At 43.4% G+C, this 15550-nt stretch overlaps 1 long non-coding RNA gene across 1 annotated transcript; it reads right to left on the bottom strand.

The window, feature by feature from the left end:
- Window positions 1-11248: 11248 nt before the first annotated feature.
- Window positions 11249-15549, bottom strand: LOC140739503 (uncharacterized). The gene is made up of 2 exons (XR_012101659.1): window positions 15297-15549; window positions 11249-11975 (listed from the first exon to the last, which is right to left on the bottom strand). It is a non-coding gene; the product is annotated as an uncharacterized lncRNA (long non-coding RNA).
- Window position 15550: the final 1 nt, after the last annotated feature.

Below are 15550 nucleotides of genomic sequence, written 5' to 3'. Positions count from 1 at the left end.
ACTGCCGGAGGTTGCGTTTTATAATGAAAATTGTTATTAAATATTGCAGATGCGGGAAACCTGAACTGCAGCTGTTAATGTAACGCTCTCAGTGATTCAGTTCCACCACAGTCCGTAAGGCCTCTTTAACAGTCTCTCAGCGAGCATCTGGGCTTCCTCTGGGTGCTCTGATTTTCTCCCACTTTCCAATGATGTACGGGCTGGTAGGTAAATTAGTCACGCGGGCATAATTGGGTGCTGTGGGCTCATTCGGCTGGAAGAACCTTTTACTGTGCTCTAATTAAAATATAAACACAGAGTTTTGGACATAGCCAGCAGGTCAGGCAGCATCTGTGGGTAAAAGAACAGTTGAAATGTCGAGTCAAGGGTTCTTTGTCTAGAAAGAAAGAAAAGAGGGAAAACAAGTTAGTTTTAAGTTGCAGAGAGGATGGCAATGGGGACGAATAGATAGGATAAAGGGAGTCCAGGGTCGCTGTGGTGAGAAGCTGTTGTTGAGACATCTGGTTGTGAGATAAAGTGGACAGATAGAAGAGAGAACACACAAAGGGTGTGAAATGTGGATCAGGGCATAGGACCTGCCCACAAACAAGAGAAAATCTGCAGATGCTGGAAGTCTGAGCAACACACAGAAAATGCTGGAGGAACTCTGCAGGCCAGCTGGCATCTATGGAAAAGAGTAAGCAGTTGTCATTTCAGGCCGAGACCCTTGATGGGAACCTGCCCCGTAGTGCCAATGGAGGGAGAAAACTGAGTTAATGTTACAGATGGCTAACCTGCAGCAGAATTGGCTGGTTTGTGCACAAACAGTGAATGAGAACTACTTGAAATTGTTGAATGTGCATATTGAAAGTTGGGGGGGGGGGGGTGAATCAGAAAAGGGTTTTGAGAGAGCTGAGGGCCTCACTGCCATTTGTTCAGTAGAGACTGGGGCTGGCAGAATTGGATTTAGAGGAAGAGATTTACTGATGCTGAGTGGATGGGGAGGACTGAATAGACATTCTCTGGCCAAAATCTCATTTTCCACCAATTTTACTTTACCTGCTTCTAATATGTTGTCGACATTTTTTTCAGAACCTTACACGATTTTCCCCATGTTCAGATTCCAGTTACATTAGGGTGGCCTGATGGTTTCCAAAAGCTCTTTCACGCAGAGATTTCATGGATAATATTGTTTCACGAGTGGAGAACATCTAAAATTCCCCGAGCGATTGTCCAGATTTACCACCGGTAAGATTTTGGTCAACTGAACTGAGCTATAACCTGGCGCCTGTTCAAACTTGTATTTGTTTGGGAATGCGTTACTGGTAAATTGATTTGTAGAATTTAACTTCATTTTTTGGCTAAGCTCCAATGAAAACAAAATGATAACTAACCTAGCAATTCTTTCTATAACTGGCATCTTGTCTGAAGTAAAGGACATGAGGAAAAAAATGAGCCCAGTGTACATACTGAGTGTATGTATGTGGTCTTCCGCTGCTGTCACCCATCCACTTCCAGACTCAACGTGTTGTGTGTTCAGAGATGCTCTTCTTCACACCGCCGTTGTGCCATGTGTTTACTTGAGCTACTCTCATCTTCCTGACACTTTGAAACAATCTGGCCATTCTTCTTAGACGCTCAGGCATTTTCACCCCCAGAACTGCCACTCACTAAACGCTTTGTGTCTTTTGCACCATTCTCTGTAAACTCCAGAGACTACTGTGCATGAAAATCCCAGGAGATCAGCAGTTTCTGAGATACCCAAACTACCCACACTGGCACCAACAATCATTCCACCGTCAAAGTCGGTTCACCTTTCTGAGGCTTGGTCTGAACAACAATTGAACGTCTTGATCATGTCCGCATGCTTTTATACATTGAGTTGCTGCCACATGATTGGCTGATTAGATTTTGCATTAACGAGCAGGCGTGCAGGTGAAGTTCTCCCTCATGTTCCCCTTAAGTGTTTCACCTTTCACCCTTAACCCATGACTTCTACTGGTCTCATCCAAAAGTGATTGTCTATTTCTAGGAAAAAGGACTAGAAATATGCCTCTAGGACATAGACGGGCAGTTTTCCATATTGTCCGTTCATTAATACTGCTGTAGTTGTACAGGAATAGTTCAGCTGGAGACGTGGCTCTTCTGGGGTGTGTAAACAGGCAGGATACTGCCTAGCAGAGTCTTCAGCTGTATTGTGCTTTCACTGGAAGCAAATCCAGCCATCTGTAGCTTCCCTTCTGTGACAGTCAGGACAGCAGGATGGAGGCTTATTTCAAATGCCCCAGCTTGCCTTCAGCCTTTCAGACCCGGGACCCTCCCATCGCGGAAGACGTCAGCATCGAGGCCTCTCCCGCCCGTTTACTCAGCAATATTCCCACCACTGTTTATGACCATGTGTGACACAACTCAGAGTAAAGAGATAAGGGTGTGAAGCCTTCAGATCTCGTAGTGTTGTAGACCCAGAGGAGATTAATATTGAGAGACGTCGTGAATAAATGGCTTTCAGGAGGTCATTAGGTACATCCCTGTTAGTACGTGGCATGAGGAAACAGACAATCACTTTTGAAGCAATGACTGAAACTGTGAGCACACACAAGGACTCAAATACTTGCACTAACGGCACTTTGTGCATTACTGTGATATTCTGGTGCTGCTGCAACTTATTTTCTGCTACTTATCTATTTAATACTGCTTTTCAATTACTGTCTTGTTTTTATCTACCGCTTTGTTTGATTGCCTGAGAGGAAGCCAAACAGAGTTTCATTGTACCTATGTATAATGACAATAAAGATCATTCGTTCATTCATTTAGTGCACAAAATACAGGAGGTGCAAATCTGGCCAGGAATACTCGAACAGACGATGTATAATTAAGGAAGATGTGGATAAGGATGAAGACAGCCCTGGTCATGTGGAAAACCACAGGATTGCATTTTGCTGGAAGTGCTGATCAGATTCATCAACTTTCAACCTGTGAATGCAGATTTTGGATTTGGCGAGAAGTTAATTTTTCTATTTATCTATCTATTTATTGATTGATTGAGATAGTGGAGAATAGGCCCTTACAGACCCTCAAGCCCAGCCACCCAGCATTCCCCTGATTTAATTCTAGCCTAATCATGGGACAATTTACAATGAACAATTAACCTACCAACCGGTATGTCTTTGGACAGTGGCGGGAAACTGGAGAACCCAGAGGAAACACATGTGATCGTGGCGAGATTGTACAGACTAATTAAAGAGAGCGGCCGGAATTGAACGCGGGTCACCTGGACTATGAAGCACTGGGCCAACCACTACGCTACCATGCCACACCAAAGTTAGTTCATTACCATCTTGTATGATATTACTCCCTTTATCCCTATAGTATTTGCATTTTCAACACTTCCCATCCAACCTAGAACGCTCTGTCTATTTAGCCAAATGTGCAAGATTCATGTCAACAGTTCAGGATCAGTGAACATACTCATTAGAATCTCCAGCTGGCCAGTGAAACTGAAACTATCGATAGGTGAATGGAATATCCAAATAAATGTTTTTGGGGAAAACTGGAAGGTCGGTGAGTTAATTTTATTTATTTTATTCCTTAATGTAATTTATGGTAATTTTGTAATGTCTTGAGCTGCACTGCTGCCTCAAAACAATATATTTCATGACATATGTCAGTGATAATAAACCAGATTCTGATTTCAAGTTGACTCACTCAACCATTGAATCGGGCGTAATTGAGACGGGAATAAGCAGCCACGTTATAAATGACAGAGATCAGAATTTTTAAAAATGCCCTGGGAACTAAGCTGCACGTTAGCACACCGTCTCTTTAATTTTGTGATTTTGATTCCAATTTATGTGAAGTAGACTGGCAGGACATATATAGAAAAGAGAGATTTGGATGCAGTAATCAATCATTTACTAACCGTACAGTCAATAACGCCTGCCTTTCACTAACATAAAATGATTTAAAGGTCCCCTAGGCATTGGATTATGAATAGAAACGTGATATTGATTCTGCTTGACACTAATAGTGCCACATACAAAATATTAGCCTGTTAAAATGCAGCCGAACAATGGTGTTTATAGATTGATAAACAATGTTAAGGGTAATTCCCTAAGACCATAAGCTATGGGAGCAGAATTTGGCCATTTGGCCCATCGTGTTTTCTCCACCATTTCATCATGGCTGACCCACATTCCCTCTTAGCCCCAATTTCCTGCCTTCTCCCCATATCCCTTCAGGTCCTAACTAATCAAGAATCTATCAAGCTCTGCCTTAAAGATGCCCAGTGACTTGGCCTCCTAGCTGCCTGTGGTAATAAATTCCACAGGTTGACTGCTCTCTGGCTAAAGAAATCCCACCCCATCTTCATTCTAAATGGACATCCCTCTATGCTGAGGCAGTCCCCTCTGGTCTTTCTCCCGCCATTGGAGACATCCTCTCTAAATCCATGGCCTTTCAACATTTGATAGGTTTCAATGGTCACCCCTCATTCTTCTGAATTCCAGTAAGTAGAGGCCCAGAGATTTCACAAACTCCTCATATGAAAAGCCTTTCAATCCTGGAATAATTTTCGTGGATCTCCTTTGAACCCTCTCCAAAGTCAGCATATCATTTCTAAGGGACCCAAACATGCACATAATATTCCTAGTGAGGCCTCACCAGTGTTTTATAAAGCCTCAATTTCAATTCAGGAAATTAAAATATGAAATAAAAACAGGATGTTCTGGAAATACTTATGGGATGAATGAACATCTATGGAGAAGGGAAACAGGGAACATTAACATTTAATGACCCATCATTTGAACTTTGGCGGATTGGCAGAAAAATAAGCTCCTTATTGAAGAAAGGTGTATGTTATTAAGGCGCTGAATGAAGTAAGTAATGTTATATAATTAAATAATGTTGATGTTAAATAATGTGATATAACAAAATAAACTAAGGTAAGCAGATTAATTAGCATAAAATGGATTAAATGTTAAACAAAATCAAGACACTGTAGGTGCTGTGAATGTAAAATCTAATCAGAAATTGTAAGTACTCAGCAGATGAGGCATCATCTACAGAGGGTTAGTATTGAGAGAAATTGTTCTTAAGTGTGATCAGCTGTTCCACAGAGAAGTGTTTCTTCTGCCTGCCGTTTGAGTCAGCTTGTTAACCTCCTAGGTACCCACCATTTGGAGAATGCATGTGTTGACCACTGTCTCCATCATTGAGCTCCACAGGCAGGAGACTGAGGGGCTAAGCTGAGGGGTCAATGCATTTAACATCAGCTCCTTTCCTTTATGCCAGTGAAGACAGGTCAGCGTGATCACACAACCATTCAGGTAAGTCCATACCTCTTCGAGTACTGAGCAACACACACAAGGTGCTGGAGGAACTCTATAGGTCAGGCAGCATCTAGGGAAAGGAATAAGTAGTCGATGTTTCGGACCAAAACCCTCCATCAGGGCTGGTAAGGAAGGGGGAGGAAGCCAGAATAAGAAGGTGTGGGGTGGGGTAGGAGGACAAGCTGGCAAGAGATAGGTGAAACCCAGTGAGGGGGTAGGTGGAGTGGGTGAAGGAGGGGGTATGAAGTTAGGAGATGGGAGTTGATAGGTGGGAGAAGTAAAGATGAAATGAGGTAGGAGAGGACTGTGGACCATGAGGGAAAAGGAAGGAGGAGGGATACCAGAGAGAGGTGAGGAGAAGAAAGGGGGAAAACAAGAACCAGAATGGGGAATGGAAAAAGAGAGAGGGGGAGGGAGGAGAAATTACCAGAAGTTAGAGAAATCGATATTCATGCCATCAGGTTAGAGGCAACCCAGATGGTATATGAGGTGTCGCTCCTCCAACCTCATCGTCTCTGTAGAGGGGGCCATGGACCAACATGTTGGAATGAGAACAGTAACAGGCCCTTCCAGTTCAGAGAGTCTGCACCTCCTAACTAACATAATTAACCCATGTGACCAAATAACATAATCAGAAAGGATTGTGGGAGGAAGGAAAGACACATTGAAAAAGAAAATAAAGTTTGACTGCCATGTAACAGCTAACACTCCCCCTAGTGGGGGTCTATACACTGCAGATGCATTTATGTACTGCTGGACTGTTCTTGCTGATGCACTAATTGTCTGCTATCTTACCTTGAAAAAAGGGGAAGCGTATAAATGAATGTTATGCATTGTGCTTGGGCGATGTAGCTGCTATAGTTGAATAGCTGTCAGCCGGCACATGCGCTGTGGTTTTAAATATGGTAGTAGCACATGCAGGAGGCCATGTGAAGCACAGGTCCCAGTCCTGATTGACAGGCTTTTATCAGTGGTCGTGGTGTGAGGAGCTGTGTATACTTCCCAGGGGTTAATCTGAAAATCTGGTTGTCTGCTCTTACCCAAACTCAGGTTGGAGAAGCAGCACCTTATATTCCGTCCGGGTAATCTAAAATCTGATGGCAAGAGCATTGACTTCTCCAACTTCCAGTAATTTCTCCCTCTCCTCTTTCTCTGTCTTTTTCCATTCCCCATTCTGGTTACCCTCACACCCCTTCTCTTCTCCTCACATGTCCATCACCTCCCTCTGTTTCCCCTCCTCCTTCCCTTTCTTCCGTTGTCCACGGTTCTCTCCTGTTAGGCTCCTTGTTCTTCAGGCCTTGACCTCTTCCACCTATCACCTCCCAGCTTCTCACTTCAACGTCCCTCCCCACCAACCTCCCTTTGCTCTCAGCTGGTCTCACCTATCATCTTCCAGCTTGTGCTCCTTGTCATGATGCGTGCTGGCAAAATCGGAACCCAAGTGCAGATTCTGCTGCAGAGACAGCAACAAGAGTTTATTCATAGTAATTCCAACAGAACCTTGATGTGAGATGCAACATTCTCAGAGCTGATTAGCACTAATCGGGCATCCGCTTCAATAAGGGTAACACAGAATCCCCAAGCTTATCAAAATAAACTCAGAAAGCAGCAGGAGACCGCATTGCAAAGGGTGAGTCACACAAGAAGAACACAAGGAACTCTAAATGATTAATGCCTCTTATCCAACTACAATTAATCACTTCAGGCACTCTAAAATCCTGAGTCCAACGCTCTCTGGCGCCCCACATAGGACAAAGAGCTCATTATGCCCTTTCTGGTCCTGATGAAGGTTCTCAGCCCAAAACATCAACTACTTGTTCCCGTCCATAGAAACTGCCTAGCTTGTTGACATCCTCCAGCATTTTGTGTATCTTACACATATTATGACCCATTTTCCAGAAAGCTTCTGAGACCTGTGCCATGATTTTCACTGCTGGTCCCAGATATAAAACACCTCTAGTTTGTGGGGTACAAGCAGGCTTTAATAATTCAAGTATTCCTTCCGCTAGGTTCCAGCTTGCACCACCAAGGTTCAAAAACAGTTACTACCCCTCAATCATCAGGCTCCTGAACAAAAAGGGGATAACGGCACTCATTTAAGGACGCATTTATCTTGTTATTTCATGCTCACTGTTTATTACTATTTATTTATACTGTATCTGCATTTGCACAGTTTGTTGTCCATTGATCTTGTTTACAGTTGCTGTTTACTGTTTACTGTTTACAACTCTATAGGTTGCTAAGTATGCCCGCAGAAAAAGAATCTCAGGATTGTATGTGGTGACGTGTATGTACTCTGATAATAAATTTTACTTTGACTTTGACATCATTTAAGCTGGCGTGCTCCCAGTAAACGAGCTCAAAGTTGTCAGTGCCATCCTGATTACAGCTTCAGGGTTTTGAGGGTCTTGAACCTGAGTCAGTGCGGATAGTTACACTTTTTCAAGGAGCATTTGGGAATGCCCTTGAATTTTCTCCCTTGCTCGCTTGATTGCTGTGATGGAGCTCAGAATAGAGCATCTATTTTCAGAGTTTTAGGCGTGCAAACGGCGTGAAGGTAATTAGGGCTTCTGTGCTGGGGCTGTTGGCCTGGGGGAGGACAATGATGTTGGTTCAGTTACTCTTTCAGTGGGTTCACAGGATCTTACCGAGACTCCACTGGAGCTTGAAAGTGCTCAGCAGTTTGAAACGTCTGCTGCAGTTACTGAAGTTATAGTTTTTAGTGAAAATTTGTGCGCTTATCATTCACAAGCTACGGCAACTTGAAGCTAACAGCTTGCTAATAGAATTGCCAATAAATAATAAATTAACAAGTTGACTCCTTATCCTTTGGGTGATTACTCACTGGTTTGGATTTCCCGGTGTAGGTTACTGACTTTAAGTATTCTTATGACAATAAGCTTTACACACAGAACATTATTGTGGTCTGGGTCTGTAACATTTTCATAATTTATTTTCCTGATAAATAGGTCAACTGTCTCCTTACCTCAGTTCCATGAAATATTCAGGTTCAGGAGGAAGGATAAATACTGGATGTTGCTATCTTGTTAAACACCTACTTGAATAAAATACAAATTGAAGGGGAACCATCATTTCTCAAAGTCAGCTGTCATGTTCTCAGGTGAACATATATAGTGGCTCTCCCAAGATATTGTACAGAATAAGCATCTAATTTAACTGGGAGGGTACTTTCAGAGAAGTGAGTTATGTACAGTACTGTGCAGAAGTCTTAGGCACAGATTTATAATTAGGGTTCCTAAGACTTTTCACGGTACTGCATTTTTAACGTGGAACAGAAAGTGAGTTTGAAAGTTAGTTGGGAGCAAAGGATGTTGGGAATGACAAGGGTGTAGCACCACGGGAGGGGTATGGGACAGGTGGCAGAGAAGGAGTGCCAGGGACTGGGGGTGGGGAGGGGTGGCGTGGTTCCAGTCACACACTGCCCTGAGATACCGGGCGAGGTCATTCGATTCCAAACACTCGGTCTACTGATCATTACAGAATGCCTTTCTGGTGCTTCCCGCTCCCTTTTCCCTTTTCCCTTTTCCCAACCATGATTCCTCTCTCCCTGCCCGCTTCTCACTCTCAGTCCTCAATAGAGACCCATATCAGAAGCAGGTTTATCCTCACTCACATATGAAATGAAATTTGTTTTTCTCTGCGGCAGCAGTACAGTGCAATACATAAAGTAATTACAGTACTGTGCAAAAGTCCTTGGAACCTTTGCTATAGATAGACAGATACTTCATTAATCCCAAAGGAAATTACAGTGTCACAGTAGCATTGCAAGTGCCCAGATATACAAATATTAGATGAGAATATGTGTCTGTCATTTGCACAGTGCTGTACACCTGAAAAGTACAGCAGCTTTCTATATTGGTTTAGGCAGTACCATTCGATTATTATTTAAATGGCTGATTAAAATGATTAATATGCCCTTTACTTGTAGAGTCCTTTTGTGATAATTACTTTCTCCACCATCTGACATAATAACTTCATCTAGGCAGGAAGGATCCATCAGTAATGCACTTTTATTTTACTATCACATGCAAATCATTTGAATTTACCACTGATGTACCATGTGAGACATCTATTGAGGTTCTGGGTGTTTTGCCCCATTTAATTTAATTAATTTATTTAGAGATAGAGAACAGGCCCTTCCGGCCCAACAAGCTGTGCCGTCCAGCAGCCTAACTAAGTTAACACTACCCGATCACAGGACATTTTACAACGACCTATCAACCCACCTGGTCGATCTCTGGACTGTGGGAGGAGACCAGAGTACGTGGAGAAAATTCACGTGGTCGAGGGGAAAACATCCTTGCAGGCAAGTGTTGGAATTGGACTCCAAACTCCAGAATGCCCCAACCTTCAACAGTGTCGTGTGGTGCCTGTTTTCTGACTTAGAAAGCGTACTTTTCTGATTGCTGAAAGGTTCGGTTACTGGATTGTTATTGACTGCCTACTAAACCATTCTGGAGGACTGAAGCATAAGCAGAAGGGTGAAAGGAGTCAGGAGAAAATGGGAGCACCTTACGGTAGAGGGCAGAGCAAGCACACTGACCTCAAAGCCAAGGCAACAATTGTCAGGGCTTTTATGAAAGCCTTGTCAGTCGTCTCAGAAACTGTCAGAAGAGCCTTTGTTGTGATGGATATGATGGTCAAGATCGTGAAACTGTCTGGTTGGTCTGCGTTCCACCAATTGGTCTCTACGTTCCATGTGAAGTTTTGATACATGTTGTAGTTTAAATCTCCAGAGCTACCCTTTGTAGGTTTTATGCATCTTGTCAGGTCTACTGTAGTTTGAGCACTTGAGATTTGCATCTGAGTCCGCTCCTTTGGGAGTGTTGTTGGACCTCGCCTTCCCTTGAGCTGGAACTTTTAACTTCCTAGCCCCTGAACACATTGCAGTAATTCACCAGGTCAGACCTCTTCTCTATCTGTGCCTTTGGAGGAAGCATCAGTATCCGAGCAGGTATTTGCAATGGCCCAGCCTCAGGAAGTGTGCTATTCCCTCCTAAATCTACCTCTGCATTTACAGCATCTGATATAGAAGAAAGACTAAGTTGTCACTAAACGTGAAGGAAAGAGAGGACAGTCCATTGAAAACACCACCTATTTGTCATGTCAACATGGAAATAAAAAGAGATGAGGTTTGTAGCAACCTTATTCAGAGCGTTCTCCGTGTTACCAGTAACAACAGTCATGTTGTTTGTCCCTTTATCTACAATAGCCATTTCTTCCACTGGGGAACGCCAGGGTAAATCTGTTCTCAAATTTATGTCTCAAGTTATGGGGTACCTTGCTTGTGTGATACATGAATGTGTTAATGAAACGGTGATTAAAGGCTGTGCCAGTTAAGGAGGAAGAGTGTGTGTACAGGGCAGAAGTGATGATTGCAATTGGTATTGTGGATATAGAGAGAGGATAATGTAGTAACTCCAGGCAGAGGATTTGACTAGCAAGGTTAAAAGGATTATTAGGTGAGCAATCTGTTAAAAAGTAGTATCTTCCCACAACAGCTCTTGTCAGATAAAGTTGCAGAGTGCTATAGGCCCTTCAGTCCATCACATTCATGCTGACCTTTTCGACTGTCTACACTAAGTCCATCTGCCTACATTGGGAACATATCCTACTATGCCTTGCCTATCTAAATGTATTTTAAACATCGAGATTGCTGAAGAATTTCTGCCATTGGAGTCACGTGCATAAAACCAATCTCCTGGCATAAATTCCCCTCTGAAACATCTTCCCTGTGCTGGTGAAGGAGACACAGTGTCTGTCTCTGACATCAACACCAATCATCACCATCTCATACAACCCGTGGCCTCCTTATAAATCCAAACACCACTCTCACCTCACACAACCTCTGGACTGTCTACAGCTACCTCAGAAGTTTGACAGATTCTGGTGATCTTTAAAGAATCAGAAACAGGATCGGATTTAATATCACCGGCATTTATTAAAAAAGTTAAATAAGTAGTGCAAAAAGAGAAAAAATGGTAGTGAGGTGGTCAATGTCCATTCAGAAATTGGATTGCAATGGAGAAAAAGATACTCTTGAATCATTGAGTGTGTGTCTTCAGGATCCTTCCTGATGGAAGCAATGAGAAGAGGGTATCTTCTGGGTGGTGGGCGTCCTCAATCATGAATGCTCTTTTTTGATGCATTGCTCCTAGATAATACGGAGGCTAGTGCCCATGATGGAGCTGACTGTGTTTACACCTTTCTGCAGCTTATTTCAGTCCTGTGCAGTGACCCCGCCCCTCCATACCAGATGGTGATGCATCCACGGTCCATCTATAGAAATTAGTGAGTGTCTTTGATGACATACCAAATCTTCTCAAATTCCTAATGAATTATAGCCACTGTCATGCCTTCTTTGTAACAGTGTTGATTTGTTGGGCCCAGATTAAATCCTCAGAGATATTGACGCCCAGGAAGTTGAAATCGCTCACTCTTTCCAGTTCTGATGGCAGTGGCAGAAGGGTGCCATGGTAACATACAGTTACCATGATGCTATTGCAGCTTGGGCATCCTGGAGTTGAGAGTTCAGTTCTGGCGCCATTAGTAAGGTATTTGTTTTCCTGAAACCTATTGCAATTTACCTATCACAATAGGTCAACGGCAGATGCAATCTCAATGGCTCTTCACACGGCCTTAGGCCACCTGGAAAATACAAACACCTATGTCAGGACGCTGTTCATTGACTACAGCTCAGCATTTAACACTACCATTCCCACAATCCTGATTAATAAGTTACAGAACCTGGGCCTCTGTACCTCCCTCTGCAATTGGATCCTCGGAAGACCACAATCTGTGCGGATTGGTGATAATATCTCCTCCTCACTGACGATGAACACTGACGCACCTCAGGGGTATGTGCTTAGCCCACTGCTCTACTCTCTCTATCCCCATGACTGTGTGGCTAGGCACAGCTCAAATACCATCTACAAATTTGCTGATGATACAACCATCGTTGGTAGAATCTCAGATGGAGATGAGAGGGCGTACAAGAGCGAGATATGCCAATTAGTGGAGTGGTTTTGCAGCAATGACCTTGCACTCAACATCAGTAAGACAAAAGAGATGAGTGTGGACTTCAGGAAGGGTAAGACGAAGGAACACATACCAATCCTTACTGAGGGATCAGAAGTGGAGAGAGTGAGCAGTTTCAAGTTCCTCGGTGTCAAGATCTCTGAGGATCTAACCTGGTCCAAACATATCGATGCAGTTATAAAGAAGGCAAGACAGCGACTATACTTCATTAGGAATTTGAAGAGATTTGGTACGTCAACACATACACTCAAAAACTTCTATAGATGTACCATGGAGAGCATTCTGATAGGCTGCATCACTCTCTGGTATGGGGGGTCTACTGCACAGGACCTAAAAAAGCTGCAGAGGGTCATAAATTTAGTCGACTTCATCTTGGGTACTAGCCTACAAAGTACCCAGGACATCTTTAGGGAGCGGTGTCTCAGAAAGGCAGCGTCCATTATGAAGGATCTCCAGCACCCAGGGCATGCCTGTTTCTCACTATTACCATCAGGTAGGAGGTACAGAAGCCTGAAGGCACACACTCAGCGATTCAGGAACAGCTTCTTCCCCTCTGCTATCAGATTCCTAAATGGATATGGAACCCTTGGACACTATCTCACTTTTTAGTATTATTTCTGGTTTTTAATCTATTGAACCTACATATACTGTAATTTATTTATTATCATTATTATTATTATAGTTTTTTCATCTTCTATATTATGTATTGCATGGAACTGCTGCTGCTAAGTTAACAAATTTCATGACACATGCCTGTGATAATAAACCTGATTCTGATTCTGACAATGTGGATTTCCTCTGGGTGCTCTGGTTTCCTCCCATAGTCTGATGATGTACTGATTGGTAGGCTAATTGGTCATTGTTAATTGTCTTGTGATTAGGCTGGGGTTAAATAGGTGGGCTACTGGGTGGTGTGGCTCATTAGGCCAGAAGGGCCTGTGCTGCACGATATCTCTAAAATAAATAAGAGCCATTTTCTCTACCTAAAAACAGGCATCCTTTCAATGGGTATACTAGAAAGACAGAAGGTGGAAATGGAAATGCTCAGCCAAGTCAGACAGCATTTGTGGATGGATAAACATAGATAATGTATTGCATTTAATGGTTCAAATATCCTGCCTTCTATCCAGACATTCTCCTTTGTTCTTCCCTTCTCTCCTTACTTGCTTTGCCTCTGCATTCACCTACAATTTGTTATGTTTATTTTTTTCCAGTTCTGTCATTAGGCTAATGAGCTAAAACATAAATTTGTTTTTCTTTCCATTGATGCTGTTTGACCTGCTCTGTGTGTTCTGTTTTAATGTCAGATTTCCATCACCCATAGTTTGCTGGCTCTAGCGTCATAGCTGAAGTATCCTAATGAGGTTCCAGCACATGTTCAGCTTGCTGCTTTGCACCGTGTAACAGTGTGAACAGGTGCGTGTCGTACACTCTGTGTAACAAGAGTGTTCCGTGTCCTCAGTGTGTGTGTCGTGTCCTCAGTGTGAACAGGTGTGTGTCGTACACTCTGTGTAACAAGAGCGTTCCGTGTCCTCAGTGTGTGTCGTGTCCTCAGTGTGAACAGGTGCGTGTCGTACACTCTGTGTAACAAGAGCGTTCCGTGTCCTCAGTGTGTGTGTCGTGTCCTCAGTGTGAACAGGTGCGTGTCGTACACTCTGTGTAACAAGAGCGTTCCGTGTCCTCAGTGTGTGTCGTGTCCTAGATGTGAACAGGTGTGTGTTGTACACTGTAACAGGAGCATTCCGTGTCCTCAGTGCGAACAGGTGCGTGTCGTACACTCTGTGTAACGAGAGCGTTCCGTGTCCTCAGTGTGAACAGAGTGTGTGTCGTGTCCTAGGCGTGAACAGGTGTGTGTCATACACTGTAACAGGAGCATTCCGTGTCCTCAGTGTGAACAGGTGTGTATGTTGTGCCCTCAATGTGAACAGGTGTGTGTCGTACACTCTGTATAACAAGAGCGTTCCGTGTCCTCAGTGTGAACAGTGTGTGTGTCGTGTCCTAGGTGTGAACAGCTGTGTGTCATACACTGTAACAGGAGCATTCCATGTCCTCAGTGTGAACAGAGTGTGTGCCGTGTCCTAGGTGTGAACAGCTGTGTGTCATACACTGTAACAGGAGCATTCCGTGTCCTCAGTGTGAACAGGTGTGTGTCATACACTCTGTATAACAAGAGCGTTCCGTGTCCTCAGTGTGAACAGTGTGTGTGTCGTGTCCTAGGTGTGAACAGGTGTGTGTCATACACTGTAACAGGAGCATTCCGTGTCCTCAGTGTGAACAGGTGTGTGTCATACACTCTGTGTAACAGGAGCATTCCGTGTCCTCAAGTGTGAACAGAGTGTGTGTCGTGTCCTAGGTGTGAACAGGTGTGTGTCATACACTCTGTGTAACAGGAGCGTTCCGTGTCCTCAGTGTGAACAGAGTGTGTGTTGTGTCCTAGGTGTGAACAGGTGTGTGTCATACACTGTAACAGGAGCATTCCGTGTCCTCAGTGTGAACAGAGTGTGTGTCGTGTCCTCAGTGTGAACAGTGTGTGTGCTGTGTCTTCTATGAGTCTTTTGAGTTGAATTCTCCGTCATTTTCAACTCAAATAAACTAAAATTTTCCAGTAAAATCTCAGTGAGCTAACTGTAACAAAATTACTTGTAGCAACTTTTCCATACTACTTCACCGTGACTATTGAGAATCATCCCCTCTTTAAGAAGCTTTTGAAAAGCAGACAATTGGATTCAGCTGAATAATTGGACTTCTGGGAAAACAAAGAAAGGGAGGCGTGACCGCGGGTTTGAACAAATAGAGATAGAGCCTCTTTAAATAGAGGCAATAATGATGAAAGCCACCTTAAAAGTCCCATTTGTGACCGCGTCGTTGAATCAATGAATGTTGATCCTAAATTTTTATGTTGACAGCCCTAAAAATAATTAGCATTCGTACATTTTATGATTTCAACTCTCCTTTTCTTAACATAAGGTACATGATGATTTTTTGGAGATGACTATAATTTTAATATGATTCATCTTCTCTCTCCACCCACAATGATTCTGCGAGGCGGCTGCGGTCGCGTTCACTTTCCCGGACTCGAGCCCTCTACGTGGCGCTGTTTACAGTGGGAAACGCAGGGTGTGTGCTCGTTTTCTACAATGTTACCTCTCCCCCCCACCTCCAGAGAGCAGCTCGAGAGGAAGTTG

Source organism: Hemitrygon akajei, chromosome 2 (genome assembly GCF_048418815.1).
Source record: "Hemitrygon akajei chromosome 2, sHemAka1.3, whole genome shotgun sequence".
Classification (NCBI taxonomy): Eukaryota; Metazoa; Chordata; class Chondrichthyes; order Myliobatiformes; family Dasyatidae; genus Hemitrygon; species Hemitrygon akajei.
This window is presented reverse-complemented; position numbering and strand designations above follow the sequence as displayed.